Consider the following 22,759-nt stretch of genomic DNA (forward strand, 5'->3'; position numbering starts at 1 on the left):
AAGCATGGGATTATGCCATAGTCCTGTAGCCAGGCTCTCTAAGCCAATGACAGCCTGATTTCTTACTATTGAAGCAAGGCTGAGGTTGCGCTGAACTTGGATTTCTGCTGAGCTAAAGCAACAGACTCCTGCAGCTGCTTTCCTTGGCCATTTGGTGGCTCCCTTCCTTCTGAGTGTCTGAGTATTTGTGTTTAGAGTTTAAATGCATCAGTCAGAATTGGGAGGTCATAGTACACAAATAATGTCAAAGCATGTGTGACGATGTGACTGGGGCAGCAAGGACACAGCAGAGAGATGGCGTGCGAAAGAAGGGGACTGGAAAAAGAAAATACCTTCCCTTCCTTATGTTATTTGTAAGTGTCGCCTGTGATTTGGTGGGGTGAAGACCTCGAGAATGAGTCTGATGAATACAGATGCACGAGTGCACTGGGGCTTGCAGAGAACTTCGGTTGTGTGTGTGTGTCTGGGAGGGCAGCCTGCTTCACGAGGTCCTCTCCCGTTTACACAATGTTTCAGCCTGTTTTCGTCAAGCTGGTGCTGACAGCAGATGCTGATGTGTGAAGAATTTGCGGTGGTGTTTATGACATAAAAAGGCGTGAAGATCAGATGGAGGATTGCCCATTTTTCTGGGGTTTAAAAACAACATTCATATGAAATGTGAATATATTCTATATCAGTGTTTGTCAAATCCAGTCCTGCACTTATACGTTTAACCTGTTACATTTACCATAGGAATTCCACACTTTTAACGTGATTTTAACTGGTTTTACCATAGTTTTACACTGGTTTCCTATGGGTTCAACAGGTTTGCTACACTTGACCATGAGAATATCAAGATATGCCATTATAATTATTTTTAAATGTGTGAAGTATTTTAGGCCAGGTTTTATTATTCAAAAGTAGAGTGCAGTAAAACCACGTGAAGGCCTTAGTAAACCTTAGTAAAATCCTGTTTAAAGATGCAGAAACCCTAATATAGATTTACCAAGGCAAACTTAGTAGTGTAGATGAAGGAATCTAACAGGTTAGATATTCTGTATTCAACCTCAGAAAAGTGCTACAGTAATTTTAATAAGTGAATAATTAGTTAAATTGACTAGTGAAGAGCTCTTCTAAAATGTAAAGGAGAAGTACGCACTCTGTTTAATGACTGGATTTCAAGAACACTGTACCACCCTATATCATGGTTATTCAGCCAAAGTAAAAGGGCCTGAAGAAAATCTTTCCACAAAAACCAAAATCATTGTGTGGTTAGGAGGGCTGACAAGTCACCTGGTTTGAGGTATTTTCCATTTCCACATACTATGGCTTACGGTCGTGGTGTGTTGGAAACAATACAACTCTCAGGGTATCTTTAAACAACTGCCATTGAATTATTCGCACTCATGGGGGCCTGTGAGGTGACTGTCATTTGGAAAGGTCTCTGGAGTTTTCTGGTTTCAACAACACTTGTTTAAATAAAGATAAAAGCAAGGAAATGTGTAAATACATATTCCAAACATGCTATGTAACAGAATAATTACACAAGGAGGAAGAAGAAATAATGGAGTCGTGAGCTTCTCCACACCCCTCGGCTGAGAGGGTTTGATGCACACGTAAACGCTGCACTTTTCCCACTTTCATCTTGTGCTCCACATTTCCCCGCTCAGATAAAAAAAAAAACATCCAGAAAAGCAGATGAGCTGGTGTCTTGTCTTATTGATAATTCTTTCAAAATGAGCTATTCCCTTTGATCTCCAAACCAGCTGAGCACAGTGCTTCCCAACAAGGTCAGCACTGCAAGTACATTTTTATTCTGGATTCCCCCCCCCCCTACCTTTTCACTAATTAGTTTAATTAAATCCAGTTTAGTTTGTTTTTCTATTCTTTTTAAGTTTACCCCTTATTTAATTTTGTTTGAGGCTGTGAAATGGAAACGTTTTGTATTAATATTGATATAAATGTGTATGCGCGTTTGCATATTTTTGCTCAGCTTTGTCAGTTTATCACAAGATTCCTTCAAACCACATCCACTGTCTGTCAAGTAAGAAATATGTACATAGAAAGTAGGTTGTTTTGAAATGCATTATTGACGAAAACTTCCCTTTTTGCCTTTCACTGGTGGACAATGTGAGCTTATCTGAATTTGTGTTTATTACTAATCCTCTGCGGAGCTGAGAATCATATTTTTCAGTGCTTGTTATTAAAGAGAAAGGAGAGCTGAGCTGTAATACTCATTATAAGATGGCCATACTGTAGAGAAGAAATGGTGTGTTTCAGTATTCATTATTAAGATGGCTTTACTGTGGAGATGAAAATGGAGAGTTATACGTCTCTTACTCTTAAAGGTGTACTGGCCATATTCCAAGAAAGCTCATTTTCCTTGTTTGTGTTTGTTACCAGCATAGTAACTCACTGTATCACAAATTTGGGAGGGTAGCACAGTGGTTCAAGATGAACAGGATTTCAAAAGTCAGGCCTCCTCAGACTCGTCCTGACCTCAGTCCTGTAGAACACTTCTGGGATGAACAGAAAATCAGCACCCAACTTCAGTAGAAACTTTACCACAGGAAAACGGCCCACCGATACCAATAAATCCAAAAAACTAGAATGGGACAGGCAAACAAATGACTGGTATTTAACCTAATTTGAAGTGAATTTTTGGTGATTTTAAAGTAACAGTACTAAAAAAATTGTGACTGCAGACTTCCAGTCCTTGTTGTTAAACCCCCTCAGTAACAGAGAAGCTACATATCATTAATATGAATTTGACAGCCATGTCAAGCTTTGACTGTAAAATGTTAGTGTTAATTATTAAAGTATGTGGTTTAGAGAGGCAGGAGGATAAAGACCATGATTCCAAGCTCCCTAAAGCCTTGCAGTGGGGTAGGATTCTTAAAATCGCCTTGGCTGAGAAAAGTTTTCTGGAGAAATTGCCAAAAGTTTTGCGAAACAGCAGTAGAAATTGGCATGATTAACCTCCAAACTTAGACTCTTCACAAGACTGGCACTGTTTTCATTTATCCTTATTATCACAGCACTAAAACCCCTGCCTACGATTAATTTATTTGGGAGAAAGTAGGGTTTATTTCTGGCGAATGCATAATCATAATCTGTGTGCAGACCTGGGCGGGGTACACTGGCGCCGCTTCTTAAGTGTATTGTAATGAAGGGCCTGCTCTTTCTCTGTCACTTACTGCAAACAAAGAGCGCTGCTAGACTGGGACGAATGCAGCTAGAGACCCATGCTAGTAACCTATTCTTGGGCAACACTTTAACGTAAAGTGGGGAAGCCAATCACAACCAGTAAAAGTCACTATTCTTAGTGCTCAGGAAGTTCAGGCTTTTCAACGTAGTCTGAATCCAATTGAGATTGGAGGCTGCCTCCTGAAAAGCGCTACACGTATTATTATGTAGATTCGTTTCTTAAGGCTAGTTTTCACTACACCATCTCTGTAGATTATTTCCTTTAATACCCTTTTAAAAAGATGCATCCACTTAGAGCTAAAAGTTGAGTGTTTTAATGAGTGCTCTGAGTTCTGTAAATTTTAGTACTGCATATATTATGACGGACGGGTCTTCTATGGGGAGTTTAGAGCATGCATCCCCCGAGGAGTTGGGGGCTGATGGTTCTGAGCCTCGATTCTTACTCAGGTCTTCTGTTTCTCCACTGTGAGCAACAATCCGCCCTGGCTGCCTGTTTCATCCCCCCCCGGGCACTGCAGATTTACTCAGCCTGCGGGTTGGAGGCGACAGCTTTACGGCGAGACCTGGAGCGAGACAAGGTAATTTCTTTCCCTCTAATCGACAAATAAACACTTCACCTTTTATTACACGAATGTGGTGAACCGCACAGCTAATGGATCTTCTTCGCATTCAATCGGCCTGCTCCTCCTCTCTCCTGTGCCGAAATCCTAAGGGCACCGTTTTTGCACATTCGCACACCCATGGCTCTGCAGCAACTCCGGATTGTATGGTCTATTGTGTAAGTAAATCTGGTTATGTAGACTTTAGAAAGAGCTGAGGGGGACCCCATTTTGGATTAGAGTTCAGGTTGTTATGTTGTGTTGAGGTAGAAGTGTAAGTATTCAAGGCTCTGCTTTGAAGCATTTCAACACAGATAGTGTTAAGACTTCAAAAAGCCTGAGGCCTTGAACTGGTGTTTAGATGATGGGTGTAGCTGTTATTGAGTTGGTTGTACACAGGAACACTAGAGGCAGTGAAGGTGTTTGGTTTTTATTTTGGGATGTGACCTCTGAAACACCTGTATAATTAATACACAAAAGAAGACATCCCGTAGTCGTATTTAGCTGCATACAGAAAATGGAGAGAGGCAGCTAAGTAGTCTGTTGAATTACAAAAGAAATCCCTACCGACCCAGTTACTTTCTAGGAAAAAAAACAAAAAAAACAATTTAACAACATAATGTGAGTCATTTCTCTTCATTCACACCTTTCTGTAAATGTGTACGATGAATCGGTCAGTCCCTCGCATGAGCCAGACTCATGCTGTGTCATTACTGATGTAAGGAAGCTTTACAATTGGCAGATAATTGGAGGCCTACCTGAAAAGATGACTACTGTACTCGTACTGTTCCTCTTCAATACAAGGGATGAATGGATGGTAATCTTTTTAGTTTTTGTATAAAAGAAAAGCCCTACTCATTCTGTACTGAACTGAGAAGGGGAGGAGCAGCTAAGAGATTAAATTCAGCACCTTTGGGAAGAAAAATAGAACAAACAAACAAGACATACAATCATTGGAATATTGTTTTTCACATTTGAATAGTCCAGTGGTCTTTTGGTAATAAGATGATCCTCTTTGCCTGACCGGCTATTTTACCTATCAGATTCTATACTCCAGCTTTAGTTATTTATGTTTATTCTGTGCAAATATTGCTATATAAATATTTAAGCTATGCCTATGAGAATGTATTATTAATTTATGTATTTGTTAATCCAAATTGAATACTAAGGCAGTGGTGTATTCAGCTGCTGTGACTGAATGTTAAAGCCAAGTGAGAATACATATTTTATACAAAAGCCCTGACCTTCAGTTATAGAGCACTCAAACTGCCCCTCCCCTGCATGCAATATGAACACGACTTCTCTGAGACATTGAGAATTGCTGTCTACTATCATTCTAATAATCCCATAATTCTCTTCTCAAAGAAACAAACTGAAGTGTCTTTTTAAAAAAGAAAAACAGATCTCCCAGCACGGTGAACTAGACAGTGCATCTGTAACAGCTCAAATAATGGTAAGATTGTATCATTCCAAGAGGACTGTTCTTCAATGTTCTTCAAAGGTCTCTTGGGTAGTGAGAGTAGCACTGCTCTCCACATGGCCTCTTCTGTGCCTGCATGGAAGACGTCTCTGTCATCTCTGACTTCAGGAGGATTTAGAGTAGAGGCCCCCTGCTCATGCTGGCTCTGCTTTGGGAAGCCACACCATTGACTGTAAGATGGCTTCTTGAAGCTGTGAGTGTTTCTGCATTCCCGGAAAATTTGAACCTCGGAAGCGGGACAACTTTGCAGAATATTATAAAGTATTGCAGTGTTAGAGAGGAGAGACCCTGTCCACACACTGCATCTAGAAAAAGACTGCAACATCTGCTTGTTTTTTTTAATTCACTTGGGCACTTTATGCACTTCAAGACCTGGTGGTTTTATAAAAACAGTAAATGTGGTGACAGGTAATTTTTTATGAATTTGCTCTTTACCTATATGCGGTGTGCGGACAGGATCTCTCCTCTCATCGATTTTTCTACCTCCACACACCTGCGGTACAGTATCTATTTTTTGCTTTAAATTTGCTATGATTTAGCACATTTTGAGCACTCCAATTCTTAATTTTTGAAGCATTGCACAGTGCCATTTACCCCAGAGTTGCTCTAAAAGACAATCATGTGGGTGGAATGGATGGACAGAAGGGGATCCCTGGATAGCACTGCTGCCAGCTTTTGCAGAAGTCCATTGCTAGATTCTCCCCTTGTCTTTTCTCCCAAACCCTACCCTGCCCTCAACCTCTCCTTAGGGTATCACTTATGAATCCCTGGACTGAATCTCCCCCTTGTAATCTGCTGTTTCATTTGTAGTGTTTCACTAGCAGGCCTTCGCTTGGGCTTTTTTTATTAGTCAGCAGATTGCGGCTCGCTAGACGTTCTTGTTGGCCTTAAGGCACCCATCTCTCATTAAACCTCCTCCAGAGAACAGGCCAGAGAACAGGCAGATGGCTTTGGAAACGCACCACACGTGGACTGTCAACCAAAGAAGTGTTTTTTTGTTTTGTTTTTCATGAAGAGAAGGAGAAAAGAAACATATCTCTCTGATTTTTATACTTTCTGGCCAATGAGCTTGCATTCACCATTAAATCAGTCATTTGATCTTTATTTGATACAGCGCTCTTCAAAATAGAATTGCCTCAGAGTGCATTGTAGAGTCAATGTATACATGAAGTACAGTAGATAAATAAACCATCGGGGCACGGAGTGGAAACAAAAACTCCCAGAGTCAGGAATTGTGTAAATGTGTTTCAGTGGAGTGCTAAACAGGCTATCCAGTACAGTGTCAAGACACAAAAAGGTGACATTCACAATCCAGGGCCCAGGAACACGAGGCCAATGTTTTGGGTCACTGTTCTCCTGACAATGTATTTAAGTCTTGGTTCCGTAAAACCCAAATTAGACACATCAACTGTTTACAAGTACAAGAAAAGCTAAATTTACTTCAAAAAGCCTGTACGTATTGTACCATGATCTGAGCTGATAACGACTAATGCCACTACATGGACTTGGTATCTTTGTTTAATCAGAAAGTAGAGTCTTATGGTATTTGTTGTACCAACTATTAATTGGGTATGGATTTAATTTATACATCTCCCTTGAGACATGGTGTTACGGGTAAATTAGCAATGTTTGATTAAATGTGGGGGTCATGGGATTTTTTGGGGGGAAAGAAACATCCCACAGATTGCAGTAAAGATATATATTTGCATCTTTATTTTGTCTTATGCATTTATTTTGTTAGACTTTATTTAACCATATTTCTTCTTATTATTATTTATGAAGTTTTCTTTCTTATTTATTTATGTATTTTATAGTTTAATGCCTTTTCTCTTATCTCTGTGACATTGCATTGACATTCACTCTTTATGGAAAACAACAACAAATTAATGTGAAAGCGGGATTCTCTTATAAGCACTGCTGTTCAATGAAAATTCCAGAAAACTCCCAAGGGGAAACTCCACTGGATCTGTCGGTTTTAAGGAATAATACATAAGAGTAAGACGCATTTGAAAAGACATCTGCCCCGGTCACTTGGCAGAGTTCGTAAACTTATCTAAAAATCTTGATCTATTTTTCAGCGAATACAGAAAAATAACAGCTGTTGTAGAAGTCTGGACTTTACGCTTTTCATGCGTTTTTGCTGTGGAGGTGACTGTCATGTTCAGTGAGGTTCATAGCACTAATGTCAGAACTTCTTTCTTCAGTCCATCTGAAAACCAGGGAGAATTGGCATTGTCAAAAAAAGAATCTCATGCACCTTTGTTAGGTGGTAGTGTCTTTATTATCAGACATACTTCAGGGTTTGAACATTCCTCTACTGCCACATTAAAGAGAAATACACTGCCCAGCAAAATTTAAAGAATGAAACGTCATGTTCAATTCAAGTTTTAAAAGATTCCTTACAGGCGCTGATTTGTAGGGGCTGACAATTCTGATGTTGCACAGCAGTCAATGCTTTACTAATGTGCCGAATTCATCATACATTTAATATATTCTCTTGAAATTGAAACCATAACTTTACTGGGGTTCTGCTCTGGTGTACATAGCCCCAATTAATGGAGAGTGCTGTGTCTTTTCTTAAGGAGTCCAGTTTGGAAAACTCCTCACACAGTCTTGCATTTGTAGTGCACTGTATGAGCCTGGAAAAACAGAGCTTCGCGGTGCTCAGTTATCATATCCACTTCTGTGTCTTTCCTACGTCTATCAATGTTTTTCACACTTACATGCGAATACAAACAATGTATATGTATATGTATATATATATATATATAATGTTCCCAATGGATGCAACTCGGTTACAAAACATTAACTGCACTGGATTGAAGTGTCATGCCCCACACGCTTTCTGTAAAAATGTACTTTCTCTCAGTCTCGGCCTGGTTCCCTCAAAATGGATCAAGTATCTAAAGCAACACATTCATAATTTATGGAGTTTGATTTCCATAAAAGTCAGTGGGAAAGCACAGCATTTTGCATTATGGATTAAACAACATTATTTATAAGTATGATTTCTGGAAAAATAAAAAGGAATTAAGTTTATTAATATTATGTTCTCTTTGTTTTAAGGAGTGAGTAATTTTAACGCCCCGAACACTTAGAGTGGTCAGCCTGCCTCCTTATCTTAAGGCTTCAATATGAAAGTCTGAGAGTGAGTCAGCTCATCATGGATGTAAATCTGCCTTTCTATGGCTGCCCAACATTTAGTTAATACTGCATCCCTCAATAAACAGTGTTAGAGTTAATGAAAAGTCTCCCACCATTTCTAATGCCTTTGTTTCTTATGTCATGTTTTTCTGAGATGTCATCCTCCGAAGAAAGCATGGTCTACAATAAAACATTTCAAATGAATCCAGGAAGGGAGTGAGGCTTTTGCATTTGGAGAAGCTGAAATCCTTTTCATTACCCAGACAAAGGACCATTCTGTATTGGTGGGTGGGAGCGATTGTGTATAAGCACCCCAGTACTGACAAATCTAATTTTATTTTGTTTTTTTAAAAGGCCACATGTGTCCTTTAGCTCCTTCATTCAGTCATGTGACATTTCTCCTTTTCTTTGCCTTTTTTCTTCTTCTTCATTAGTCAGAAACATAGACTGTCTGCTTTGATCACCAGGAACATGCTCAGTTTCCAGCTTACTGGCTGCTTTATTGGTAATTTCCTTTGTCAGTTTTGATCGTGTAAGCATGTTTGTTATGGTACTTAAAAGTGAAGCATGGATATTGCGCTGTATGACTGTTTTGCATTCAACACCTTCTGTGTGGCTGTGACGCTCATGTTCACATAGCGGTGTTGACATGTCTCCCAATATATCTCCACCACACGTTGCTATTTGTGTTGTACGCTCCTGTAAAAACAGAAGCCCAAAACAACAACAACTTTAAAAACCACCTACTTCAAGCGATTTCACTCTCAGTGATTCACAGTCTGATTGAAACTAGGTTTGCAGTATCAGCAGGCATTTTTCACCCCTTGAAAAACAAGAGTAAATTATACTAAATTATTCACCAGAGTAATAATGGGAGATTTTCATACTAGGCCGACAGGTGTAGTAAATCTTGGTTATTTGCTTTTAGTATGTAGTTGTTATTTTTAATCATATTTTAAATATTTTATTTTATGGATAAACAACAGGGACAGGACTGTAATATATTCAGTAGTCTTTGTCTCGTCCCTGTATAAACGGCAAGAGGGTAATCCTGTGTGTGTTACTAAGGGAACTGTATAAACACCACATACAATAAAATGCAATTTTAAATATATTTAATGGCAATAATGGGTCTTATTAAGTTTGGCTTTATGCTATATTCATATTCCAAATTAAGTATATAAGGTATTAGTACAAAACAGAAATGACAGTTGAGTATGATCTAGTACATTGGTGGTAGCTGTGATTACCCTGACAATAATTATGATGATTTATTAAAAAGGGTAACTGCAGAGTATTTGACTGATTGCAACAAAGCAAACAAATTGAAAAAATACACTTTCTCTTGGAAACAGGGACACCCTCTTACAGATCATCCAATCAGGAGCTCAAATATTCCATCTTTTGTACCAACATGTATCTCAGTCTAAGTGGCATGACAACCAGTTACATCTAGTGTTGAATATTAACCGGCCTCATTATATGTGGTTTCTGAATGCTTTGAGTGTCACGTTGTTCCTTTTCCAGGTTACAACGGCACAGATCGGCTTCTTTAATGAGCGCCTTTTTGGGCAAAATAAATAATTGCTCTGTTCCTGTATACCAAGGTCTAAGCTGTTGCAGTGCCATGCTTCGTTAGGAACATCCTGATCACTCCTTGAGATACAAGTGTTTGGTTTCCTTGTCTTTTTCTCCTGAACCCGGTCTCATCTGTCTACATTTCAATACAATTCTCCTTTGCAATGCTTGACAGAACCCGTAGCAAACAGAACGGTCTGGTCTTGCAATTTCTTAATGACACAGGCTGCCGAGGTCATAGCGAGTTACTATAGATGCATGAATAAGTGTTGAACGCACTGACTTTACACCCATCTCAATCAATAACAATCACAAACAGAGGTCAGCATACTCCTGCTTTTTTGTTCATTTGTGTGCATGCTTTGGAAACACTTCATTAATGCTTTACATGAAAGTAGAGAGTAATCAAGTATTTATTTTAATTTGATTTGTGTGTCCTTTACTTACTCCAGCCCTCTCTCTCTCTTGAACTATGGAGGCTCTCAGCTCTGGACTGAACTCTGCATGGGTGACTCACAGTTTTGTACGGAGATCAGGGCAATGCTGTCTGAATCTCACTTCCCATGTTCTGTGTTGCTGGGGAACTTTTCAAAATATACTTGACGAGTTGTTTTTATGATTTATTTGTCACAGGAACCTCCCCCCCACCAAGCTACAGGTTGCATCCTACTGTAATTCCCCAATTTAAAACTGTGTTCGGTGAAGTTGATGAAGCTGAACTGGAACAAGCAGGAGAGGAGTTGGGTGTCAAACAACTGAGCAACAGCAAGCGTGGCTGTGGATACGTGTCCACCGGCCCGATGCTTGTTTTCATTACCTGCTACTAAAGAGAGCATGTTTTGCACCCGTTTCATTCACATTCATCCCAGTGGAAGGGGTCCACCCACACTGATGTGAACGCAGGTGTTTTTGCTTTGCTTTGTGCAAAATGGAGATCCCTCGCTATAGCTGAAGGATTGTGCATGTCATGGTTAGATAACAGTGGTGTTACATTAAATAATCTGATCTCTCCTTTTCTTCCACTGTGTGACATGTACAATACTGGATGCAGTAATATCGCATACTCACATTTCCTCAACCAGTCGTGTCATGATTTGGTGGAAGGCGATTCCACTGAACAGTAAATCGACTGTATGTGTATTTGTGTCATAATGGATGGTTTTCTGGCTGGCTTTCTTCCAGGCTTGCACTGTTACCTTCTCTTTGAAAGAAAGGTTATAGTCTGGAAGTGGATGCTTAGTTAAATCAAAGTTATTTTAATAGTAACAGACAGCCAGTGCCCATCAAACCTCTTCCCTCTGTTGGCTTGCATTGTTCAATCTGGGCCTTCTGCCAGGATCGCCAGCCTACGTGCTCGGTGCGTACTTCCTGTCACCTCCAACCCCCTGACTCCTCCCTCTGCCACCACGCACAGAAGACTTAATAGGAGGGAGCGTGGTGATGCTTTTTGTCAACCGTGTGAGTGTAAAGAGGCTTATAGGGGATTTGGCATGTCAATTTAATGCCCATATCTAATTTGTGAAGGATGATATTACCTTCTTTATAACTTCTGTATTTAATTTTCTCCATGCACCTCTTCTTCTTCTTCGTCGTCTTCGTCTTCGTCTTCGTCTTCTTCTTCTCCTCATTCAAAACTGAAATGTCCGAGAGTTGTTTTTGAACAAAGCCCGGATGTGTGGGGGGAAGCTGCAAATGGAGGGGGTCCACAGTAAAGGTGTAGACAGCCAGAGATGTCCTGTAAAGTTAAGGTGTTAGAGTTCACAGGAAGGGTGGTGCAGAGATCATTACTGAGGTGGCGGACAAATTGGGAATGCTAATAGTTCATAGTTTTCAAGGTTGTTGATTGTGGGGGGTTGAAAATGTGCTTTAGTGGCAATTACATAGGTGTAAAATATGGTTAGTTGCTCTTCCTGAAGAAAATGTCGAGTTGAGAATTGTCAGTGCAGCTCTCAGCATCCGGTTGGAAATGTACAGTGTTGGTGCAGAGACCAGAAGTGAGAACAGTTTTTATTTTTTTTTGGCACCCTGAAACTCCTCAAGTCACATTGTCCTTCTCACCCTGTTCAGACGACGGCAGCCTCTCATTTGTCCAGATGAGGACACGTAATGGACGCTAACCCGTATCAGGCCTGTTGTAAACAAACTAACAATGTCCTTTAGGCATTTCAACATACAGCCATTTCTTGAAGGTCACTTTAAGGGACCAGGCGTCAGTGCTGCAGAGTCCAGGGTATTCATGGATTGGTACTGGAACTCTGTTCTGTGGTGGGGAGGGAGCCACAGAGCCAGGCGGTCTGATAGCTGGGTCCTTTGTGTGCGTGCGTGTGTCTGTGGCAAAGGGCAATGTGCCAGTGGGTGTCAGGACAAGGGGCTGGTTGGAGTGTGACAGGCTGGGTGGCAGGGGCTCCTTCCTATCTTGTTTCAATGCTTAGGCCTGTGTCAGGTGCCACCCTGCATTTGCTCAGCGATATATCTATATATAACTGATCAACAATGTGTGCGGTGCAGTGTGGGCCAGCAGGCAGGATTACAGTATCTAACTCTATATTTTGTTAATAAATTGTTTCAGCAGTGACAGCGTAATAAGTCATAAACAGGGCAGCTGACTGATTTAGCAGTCTAATTATACATTAATAAATATATAATATATTAATAAGCACACCATACAATTTCCTGATCAGTGAATCTCGGTAGTTTGTTACACTTTCGCTGACTGATTCTGTGCCGTTGTAATTATTCATTGACATTTTGTGCTCTCTCCTGCACACAATACTGTAGGCAGATTACAGGAATGTGTTGTTCTTTTGAAATATTTCATTTGGAATAATCATCAGTGTTTACTTGTCTCATTACCGCTTCGTAGATCGCAGGTGGATGGGGGGCTGAGGGGGTGGGGGGATAGGAAGCTAACTGAGTAATAGTAACCAAGGATCATTCCAGAGACACACCTGAGCCTTGAACTTTTAGCTTTCATGAGTCAACAACACAGAACTCTGTCAAACAACACGAACATCTTTCACACGTTAAATGTGTGACTGGAATTCAATTTTCTTGTTTATGCTTTGTGCACTTCTGAGGAGAAGTTGACTTTCACCTTTTTTTTTTTTTCTCCTTCCAGTCCACTCTGTTTTACGTGAAGTAAATTATACACTTTCTTGCCAAGAATAGCAGCGGGGAGCAGGGTGGTAGTGGTTGCAGCCTTTACTCACCAAGTCAAGACCGGTTCGGGACGGCTCTTGCTGGGAGTGAGTAGGCAGGTTAGTTAAGCTGCAGGTGAAGGCTGGTAGTGCATTTGCATTACACCCTGTCCTGGCAGCACCTCCATGATGGACAATGTCCCTGGGGCTAGGGCCCTTGTGTTTGAAAGCATTCCCAACCATTTATGTACTCGTACCTTTTTAGTCTCTTTGTGGGTAGAACTAAAAACATGTTAAAAGCCCTAGTTTTAATAATGAATCCCTTTGGTTACTTGAGTGGCTCAAGCCCTTTTAGAAGGGGTCTGAAATGAAAAATGAACGGCTTATATACTGGGCTGGATTAATTTATTCTAATAAAGTGCTGTTCACAATGCTGAATGATTGCTGGCAGGTTCTAGAGTGCTGTTATTATGTATATGTGATTACATTAGGATAATAGCACAGGTAGCTACCGACACAGAAATGCACCAGCAGCAAGCAGCGCGTCACATCGGAGCGGTCTTCTCAATCATCGTCCAAAGAAAGACTTAAAAACATCACTTCTTCTTCTGTAATTAATATAATCGGTCTGAGGACATAGTACTGATTCAACGTCGGAGAAGTGTGAGTTCTAAATTGAAAATATTTAAAATGGGCCTCCAGGCATTCTTTACACTCGTCCTTCTAAGTCAGTGCCACCTTCTGGCAGAACTTTAATGAAGCGTTCTGTTTCTTTTATTTGTAACCTTGTGAGCGAAATGGGAAAATGTGCAGGCTAGGCGGCTGGCATTGTGCTGCAGCTCATCTTGCCCGAGGGACTGTCCTTTATCTGGACTCCAGCACCATTCCTCACTGAGCTGGGGGCCTGTGGAGAGTGGGGGATCAGGCTGTGATGCGCGGCTGATAAGCCTTAATCAGGAGGCAGACACATTGGGCGTTGGGGGGCGGGGGGTTGGAGGTTGCTGGAGTCATCCTGGGAGTTTGGGACTGTGCCATTCAAAACAGAAAAAAAGTCATCAATAATAATAGTGCTGCTGTACTACAATGATGATGGTATTTATTTGTATTTTTGATATATAATCATTATGAGAGAAATGCAGTTTTATAAATATGAAATGGCACAGCAGTGAAGGTTTGCTCTTTGCCCCTCTCTTTTTTGCAATGCTCTTTTGATCCTTTTTTTGGGGAGATTCAGACATTAGAATCCGCTCTCGTTCTCTCGGGGGAGGCGTATTGATTAGCTTGTATTAATTCTCCTGCTAAAGACCTGGCACTCTGCTGGGTTCCTCGTTAAGGGAGAAAGGGGGAGACAGCAGCTTTTACCACAGTTGGGGTCCTTCAATTAATTTACCTGCTTAAACGATGTAAGCAGCCCAGTTCATTTTCAAAGGGAAATTAAAGCGACGGTTCACCTTCCCCTCACCAACTCGGCATCACCGTCTCTCAGCAAGGAGCAGACCAGCGTGGGGCTGCTCTCAGCAATGTGATTTCCTTTTAGTTCCTTTTATTTTTTCATTAATCAAGTTTCTCCTCCTTTACCCCTGTACTGCTTTGTCGCTTGGTTTTCGTGGTACTCAGCATATGCCTTCCAAGAATCTTCACCAAGAAACACAAAAGGTCTGGAGAGTCGACTTTGGAAATGCACTGTCTGTGATCGCAGTTAGTTTGCATTTCCTGCAGTCAATTGCAAAGCGAAAGATGCAGTGACCGCTACTTTGCGATGCTGTGTATATGTATGTAGAGGGAGGGGGGGTCTTCTGTCCTTCATTGAGGGGTTGTGGGTTAATTAAAAACAGTAGAGAGGTATATCAGGAACCCTGTGATCTCATGGTGCTGAGAAGGTGCAATGAAACCAGAGTGCTCATCCACCAGCCTGCCACTGACCCATTAATCTCCCACAAACTATCAAAGCCCTTTGGCCAGGCTGGGGGCAGGCTAATTAATGGACCGGCTCTTATCTGAGGGGCAAGATGGGGATAAGTTGCTCCAGATAGAGCCTTTGGCTGATAATGTTAATCAGCTGGCATTACTAAGCAAACTCTTTGGGATCCAGAAGGGAATTAGGAGGAGTTACACATTGTAGTTCACACTAAGATGAAAGAGGAGCTTTCTAATTCTGAAGCCCAACACCGGGCTGCAGACTCTTTTTAAAACACTGTGTTGAAGTTGGTAAACCTGTTGAGAACTGCTAATCTCTTATGAAGATCTCCTGTGGAACTAAAGAAGGGCATAAACGAACTGTCCTCCAATTAAAGGGAGACTGTTGAAGGATCTAGTTGGAAACCAAATTTAAAAGAAATATATAAAGATAAATACGATTTGGGTATCTGTCAAACCCTTTTGACATTTTTCAGAGATGTAAAATTGTGTTCTCCTATTTTCAGTTGTATTCAAAATCCTCTGTACGAAGCAAGTAAAGGAGTAAAGCATAGTATAGCCCCTCAACTGAGGTGTTGGAGGTGTGCCAGAGCATTCAGGGGGTGTTCCAGAATGTTCCAGAGCGCTCCAGAATGAGCCAGAGTTCACCAGGGTTCCCAAAGCGCAGCTCAGGTATGTGGGGCTGGTGGCGGAGTGTGATGTCATTCCGGCAAGCTGTGGCCAGTTGGACGGCAGGTGTCAGCATTTGGTATTCTAGCCAGTGCCCCCTGCTCCCCCCCCCCCCTCCCACCCACTTCAGTGCCAAGCCATCTGTTCGGGCATGAGCTCAGAGGAACAGGGTTAAAAACACGATTTCAGCTCAGCTGCCTCCGGGCACTGAACACAATCAAAGATGAAAAGCTCCCCCACCATTTACCTGGCAGTTTTGTGTTTTGTCTTCTTCTCTCCCCCTTAAAAGCCTTCCACTTCTGAGTTGTGCTAGAGATGAACGACAATAGTCTGCCTACAAACGCTGTGGCATTTGTCTCAGTCAGCTGTAGTGGTGCATTATTTTGATCTATTTTGGAAACAGCGTACGTGTTTGAAGAGATGGATTAATTATATAAAACCGAGGCCCTTGCTTTGCATCTTGTAATGTAGAGAAATGCAGTAAAATGAGTCCGGCATGAAACATTCTCTGCACTCACTGCTTTGCCTGCTTTGAAAAGTTATCCTCTCCTTCCGTTTTTCTGTGTTAGATTTTTCTCTTAACTCTGAGGTTCCTCAAGGGTCCTCAGTGCCTCGGATGAGCACTGACGAATTGGACACCCCTTCTGACTACTGCTCTGCCCCCTTACCTCCAAAGCACACTGTTTTTGTAAGAGGCTTCGCCTTTTTTCAGACACAATGATTAATCCACCTGCTTCCAACAGCAGAACTCCAGCATATGTTCAGGCAATTAGTTTGTAATTATATTAATCACCCTCCAAGAATCAGTAGATTTTTTTTATTATTATTACTGTCCCCCCCCCCTTTTTTTCCCTTTTCAACAAACTGTAGCAGTGGGACAGAATACTGTTAGTTTGACTCATTTGTTCTGTGCATCTCTCACTATTGTTTCCAGGGAATTCCACTCACATCATAGCTGAAGTTATTTTTTTAAATCCCTTTCTTATTTATATTTTTATTTTTAATCGAGCTATGCTGCTCAGAGGCTGGTTACCCTATGTGATTGTTGGATATAGAGAGAGTGTCTTTCACGTTTTGGCTTCAGTCTCGGTTTTAAGTTTGGGGCAAGATTTAAAAAAACTAAAAAAGGTTTTCTTGCCTGTGTATTTGTTTATTATTTGGGGAGGTGGGGGATATCAACCTTGTCTCTCCTGAAACTAGTAGGCTTTCAGGCTTTTTGATATTACTTTCTGTCAGCTTTAAACTTTCAGACGTCTCGGCAGGGCGTAAGAATGTATCTGTTTTTGGCAAGGTGAATCCCTATACTACTGTGATTTTGTATTTTCAAAAAGAAAAAGGACACAAAAAAAAGAACAGCCAGCAGGCATTTCAGTACATGAGTATAGGTTAAGATTCTTAGTCTGACATTGCAGCACAGATCAGCTGTACTGGATCTATGAGCCATAGTCAGGGTTCAGGGTTTGTAATGTTAACCACTAAAAGTGTATTTAAAAATGACTGTGGTCTTTAGAAGTGTTATGCTCCCAGCAGACTCCATTCCCATTAATGTGTCTTTGCATACCTTAGTCAAACTGATCTGATGTGTTCTTTCCCACTGTTCTTTCCTTTATTTAGGGCAGGAAGTTCCCTTCCTGGGTGACAGGTTTTCTTGCGTTGTAGTATTTCTCCTATCTGGTACCGATCAGTTCAAATAGATAACATCTGCATACCTCAATGCTTGGAGTATAAACTTACCTTGCTGGTAGGATAGTACTAAGGTTTCCAGGTAACTGATCACCAGGATTCATATACACAAACACAAACACACATGTTGTACTTAAAAGCTTTCAAACTTAATTTGAAATAATGTTATGCTGTGATTTTAATTTGGGTTAATACATTGATTAATTAAACTGTACTTTATCATCAACCATGTCCTTTCAGTGATGACTCCCCAAGAGGGAACTGTTAAGACTCCAGTTGATTGATCTGAATTAAGATGGTGGGGTGTGTAAGCTTTTGACCGGAACACTCCATAGAAATCAAATCTGTCAAAGGTTTTCTGTGGTAATAGTCTTAAGTTCAAGGCAGAGCTTGCCTAATCATTTGTCAGCTTGCTGTTCATTTCAATTCTATGTATAATCTAGCAATGTGCAAAAGAGGGTTGCTAGAGGTCTAAACAGCTCAACAACATTTGTTTGGATGAGAATTAAAATAAAATGCAAAAATGAAGAATGTACCATGAGAATTGGTAAAAAATGCATTGGATAATGGTGTTACTGACACATGAAGCAATGCTTGAAGTTTTCAGCTCCCAGAGGAAACTGTATGGAAGAGGAGACCTGCAATGAGACAAGCTGGTAGTTACACGAACCATTGCGAATGTTCTTCCGATATGCAAACAGGAAATATGAGTAAAATGCAGTAAAAATCAATTTCCTGTTGTGCCCTCAGGAAGGCAGCTTGTGCAAAGGGTTTGCTTTTCCCCATGGTAATGGCCCTAAACATACAGCCAGACTAAATTTAAATTAAAAGCAATAAAGAAATAAACTTTCTTCTCTTAGCTGTATTTCATGCAGGATTCTGTGCCTGCCATTGTGCATGTATGTATGATGATAAGCTAATTAGTGATAATCAATAAAATGACCTTGGCGAGATCTAAAGCATTAGCAAAGTTTCCAGCACTTAGACATTTAGTGTGCCTTCTGAATAGAAAGCAGCTGGAGCTTTTGGTCTTAATTCAAATGCAGTTCTTTCACTCCCGCTCTCATCTCTTGCAGACAAAAAACTGTGTGTTCGGCTGGTGTACATTTTTTTTTACAGAGCCCCTTTTTCTTGAATAAACAGATGAGGTTAAGCAGCAGAGTGCTTAATTTTGCAATGAAACTGCATGTCTTAGTGCAAGGGCTTAGTCTTGTGTAGCAGTATAAATTAATGCTCCATTTTGCAGCACTGGCCACATCTCAAAGATTTACCATTGATGTAGGGTGTATAAAGACAGAGACGAAAGAAAGAAGAAAAAAAAGACTGAAAACCTTGCTCCACTTTCTCTATTGCCCTCTGAAAAATGTCATTGTCCCTGAGAAGAAAGACAAACCGACACAGTTGGTTGAGTTGGCAAGCTTATTAGTGGGTGTGAAAAAATAGAGATATGCCAGCAGATAAAAACGAATCTATATAATTATATGTAAATGGGTGAGTGTATAGGGAATCCAGTCTAAGTAGTTTAGGTTATTTTCTGGTGGCGGTTCTTAAGCCAGGCTGCTTCCTTTCCATTTTTTACCCCCTCTTTAAAGAAAATAAAATAACTTTTAGTGGACCATAATGGAGCTGGGGAGGAGGTCTTGAGAAGGGACACAGGGGGCAGGCTGGGAACTGCTGAAACCCACCTCCTCCTCGGCTTCCTCACAGCTGGCCATGCTAATGGTGCTCTTTTGCACGCACACTATATTGACATGGCCAGCCTGTATGTGTGAGAACTCCTGTTACTTCAGGACAGGGTTTGACTGTGCAATCTTATCTTCCTGATATTTTGCAGAGTGGTGCAGCAGGAATTCATGGTTGTTCCATTATTGCACAAACAGGTAAATGGCTTTTAAATACATACTAGACTTTCGCATCAGCAAGTGGTCCCATTCATGGCAGGATTTCATTTTTTGTGTGTGTGCATCTAAATCCACAGGTTATGCCATCTTTTATTCTCTTCTATTAGCATCACAGGATGATAGTTTATCTAAGATCCATTTCTCCACATATTAAGTGTGCCCATTTGGAAACTGGTGGGAAGTGCAGGTTAATGGCACATATTTATACTTGGGCGAGGAGAAGATCGGCAGTTTGAGCTGGTATTCTTCTGAACTCCTGATCTTGTTCTATACTCCAATAAAGTGCTTAAAATGTGCACCTTTTAAAGTGAAGCATTATGAATTGTGGCCTACCTTATTACTCCTACTGGCTCTGGCAGATGTTTCAACACCCCCCCCCAGATAAGCTTTGTTGAAGATCTTGACGCGTACGACACCCTCTCTCTAGCACTTCATATTAACATCAGTGTTTGTGTACATTCTCTACCTTTTCGGGAACCCATTCTCTGCTGATTTAGCTGTCGGTGAGCCAGAGTGATGGAGAGTTACTGTCCCTGGAAGCCTGGCTATATTACTAAGTGCATCTTGCATCTCACCAGTCAGACGATCGCGGACCGAGCTGAGAGAATACTGATTCACAGGCTGTCAGCGCTCTGTGCTTGATTTCGGTGGACTATAACAGCTAAAGAATTGCTATTTTACGGATCTTGTCCCACCTGACATATTTTTAACTAGGTTGAGTTTTGTTCTAAGTTTGCATTTTTACGTATGTATTTATTTATATATCCTTCTTCCCAAACATTGAGATAATGCATCTCTTCAGGAGGGTTAAGGTGATTAGGCTGACAGCATGCTTTAGGAGAAATTAATGAAGGCTCAGAGCAGCATGTAGCATACATTTGAAACTCTGCTATTGAAACAGTCTGCCGTGGAACTTAAAATGAAAGACAAATGCCACAGAAAAACATCAATCTATTGCATTTTACTATTTTCTGCACATCTGTTCAGAAGCAAAACAACTAAGCATAAATACAATGGCACACAAATAGTGTTTAATTTTATAAACCACTCATTAGATAGATCCAGTCAGTTCCTGACCTATCCATCTGCCTGCATGCCAGACTGTGAGGTCAGACTAGGCTGTGAGATCGCACTGTGAGGACTTGGAGACCAGCACACTTCTCTGAACGTAGCCGCAACAATACAGAGTGTTTATGTTATTCCCTTGTCAATGCGCTGAATTTAATCCGTTCCACCAGCCTAATTTATGACCCTTTTAATCAGCTAAATCAGTCCGCCCCAGACAGCATCTGATACCACACACTCCCAAATATGTCTCCCTGTTGTTTTCTATGACTTCCTCTGCGAGCCTAGCTGGGCGCTTGGAATTATTTTACATATAACTGGAACCAAGCTGCTGCACTAATGGGGATGCACTGTCAAGATTGTCTTTTTTATGCTCTTTTTTCGCCAAACAAAGCAATTCAAATATATATATATATATGTGTGTATATCGTGTGTATGTGCTGAAGGAAATGTAAGATACCATATTGGTGGTGGATGATTTTATTTTTATTTTTTTCCCAGCATGCCTTATGCTCCTGATTACTTTATGTATCGTTGGCACTTCTATTATTTTACTGTAATTTCTGCTATGCCTACCCCTTTAGCACATACCTAGGACTTAACTATTTTGTGTCTGCACTTCATAGCTCATTGTACTAGGATGTATGCTTATTGTATTTCGTGCTGAGATTATTACTGCACTTTGTAATGCATTGAAAAGGTTTCTTGTGAAAACTGTAAGTCGCCCTGGATAAGGGTGTCTTCTAATAAATAATAATTAATCAATAAATATGGATAATTGCCTGCTTTAGATCTTTCAAGCTCTTAACTCTGTGGCATGAAGAATTCAGACCTGAGCATCTTAGCCTTATGGAGGCCAATATGATAGAGAGCTTAGTGTTTGGAGGCATGAGGGCTAGAGGAACCACTACAGTATAGAGATCTCTGTCTAAAGGGATTTGAAAGCTAGAAAATCACATACTTTACAGCTTAAAGAACTGTCTGCCTGACACTGGTGGTGGGGGGTGGTAGTTCAGTATTCTATTAAATCTTTTTCTTTTTCTGTCATTTTCAATATGTGGGAAAATATGTTCAGGCAAAACCTGAATTGATTACCTGTGGTTTGGCCATCGCTAAGTATCAATTTAAATGTAGGATCAGACCTAAAGTTCTGCAGAGATAAAGCAGAGAGACATCTTGTGACATTTCATCCAATCCATGCAAAATTTGCAAGACACGAATATCTTAAATTGAGCACCTCCTGTATCCTATATTTTGGCCTCGTGTCCTACGCAAGACCTATTTATTGGGCTAATATTCATGGGGGGTGGAAATTAGGGAGTTGTTCTGTTTGTGTTGTTTTAACATTGGAGGGTTCTATCTTAGTAATAATACTTTAAATGTACTGTACTGCACAGAGAGCCCAGCACTGTTGAGCAAGTGAGCTCTCAATGCGGTTTTGCTGTCGTTACAGCTTCTAAGGCAAAATGGTTAAATCTGCCCTGCTGTGCTGAGACTCGGAGAGGCAGCTGTCAGTGTTGAAAATTACAGCCAAATTAATGCACCACTGGCTGGCTCTCTCACACTGCAATGCTAATTAAGAGTGAAAGTCTTATATTCATGTGTGAAATGTCAGTCACACTAACGCCATGCAGCCGTCAAGGCGATTGCGGTAAGACAGTCCTGAGATGGCTCTTTCTCCTCCCTCTGCAGCGACTTCAGGTCACACTAGTATTTTACCACTCCATGATGGGGGGTGTTAGATCTTCCTGGTGTTAATAATCCCTAGCCTTTAATCTCTCTGCTTTCAGCCCGTTACCCCCTCCTAGGGGACACCGCATCCGCCACCACTTCCCCTTTCATCTCCCTCTCTGATTGAGACATAACCATCTGACATGTCCTCACAAAGAACTATTTCCAACTTGATCAGTTGCTCAGGAACGAGGAATAAAACAAATTCAGACAATTAAAATGAGCATACCAGGAGCTTATGTAATTTGGGTATTGCTACATAAGATGGCAGTCACTGACGGGTGATGGACATTGGACACTCTCCATCACCTTCATACCCAGGTGTGTGACTGCCAGCAGCTGCCCTCGGGAATGTGCTGAAGTACCCACAGTCTGCAAGACCACTAAGGATAACTTCATTAAACACACTGCTTTGAGCATGGCAAGGAATGCAATAACTATGCAGTTTACTTTTAGTTAAATAATCTTTCTGTTTTCAGAATATAAGTGTCGAAAACAGGTAACAAGCTACAAGGCCGGTCTTGTGACCTAGGGCCGGACCTGAGCTGGGGAATGTCCAGGGGGGTCTGTGGCCTGGGTCTGGGTTTTGGTGCCTGGTTGCTGTGCCACTACACACAGCACCCCCGGAGGATGGGTGGTAAAGGCCTGATCCTGTCAACCCTACATGAA

At 41.1% G+C, this 22,759-nt stretch overlaps 1 protein-coding gene across 1 annotated transcript in view; it reads left to right on the forward strand.

Annotated features, from left to right (window-relative positions):
* snx29 (sorting nexin 29) overlaps positions 1 to 22,759 on the forward strand; it is a 130,309-nt gene that overhangs the window by 77,227 nt on the left and 30,323 nt on the right. The window lies entirely within an intron of this gene.

This window comes from Amia ocellicauda, chromosome 17 (genome assembly GCF_036373705.1).
Source record: "Amia ocellicauda isolate fAmiCal2 chromosome 17, fAmiCal2.hap1, whole genome shotgun sequence".
Taxonomy (NCBI): Eukaryota; Metazoa; Chordata; class Actinopteri; order Amiiformes; family Amiidae; genus Amia; species Amia ocellicauda.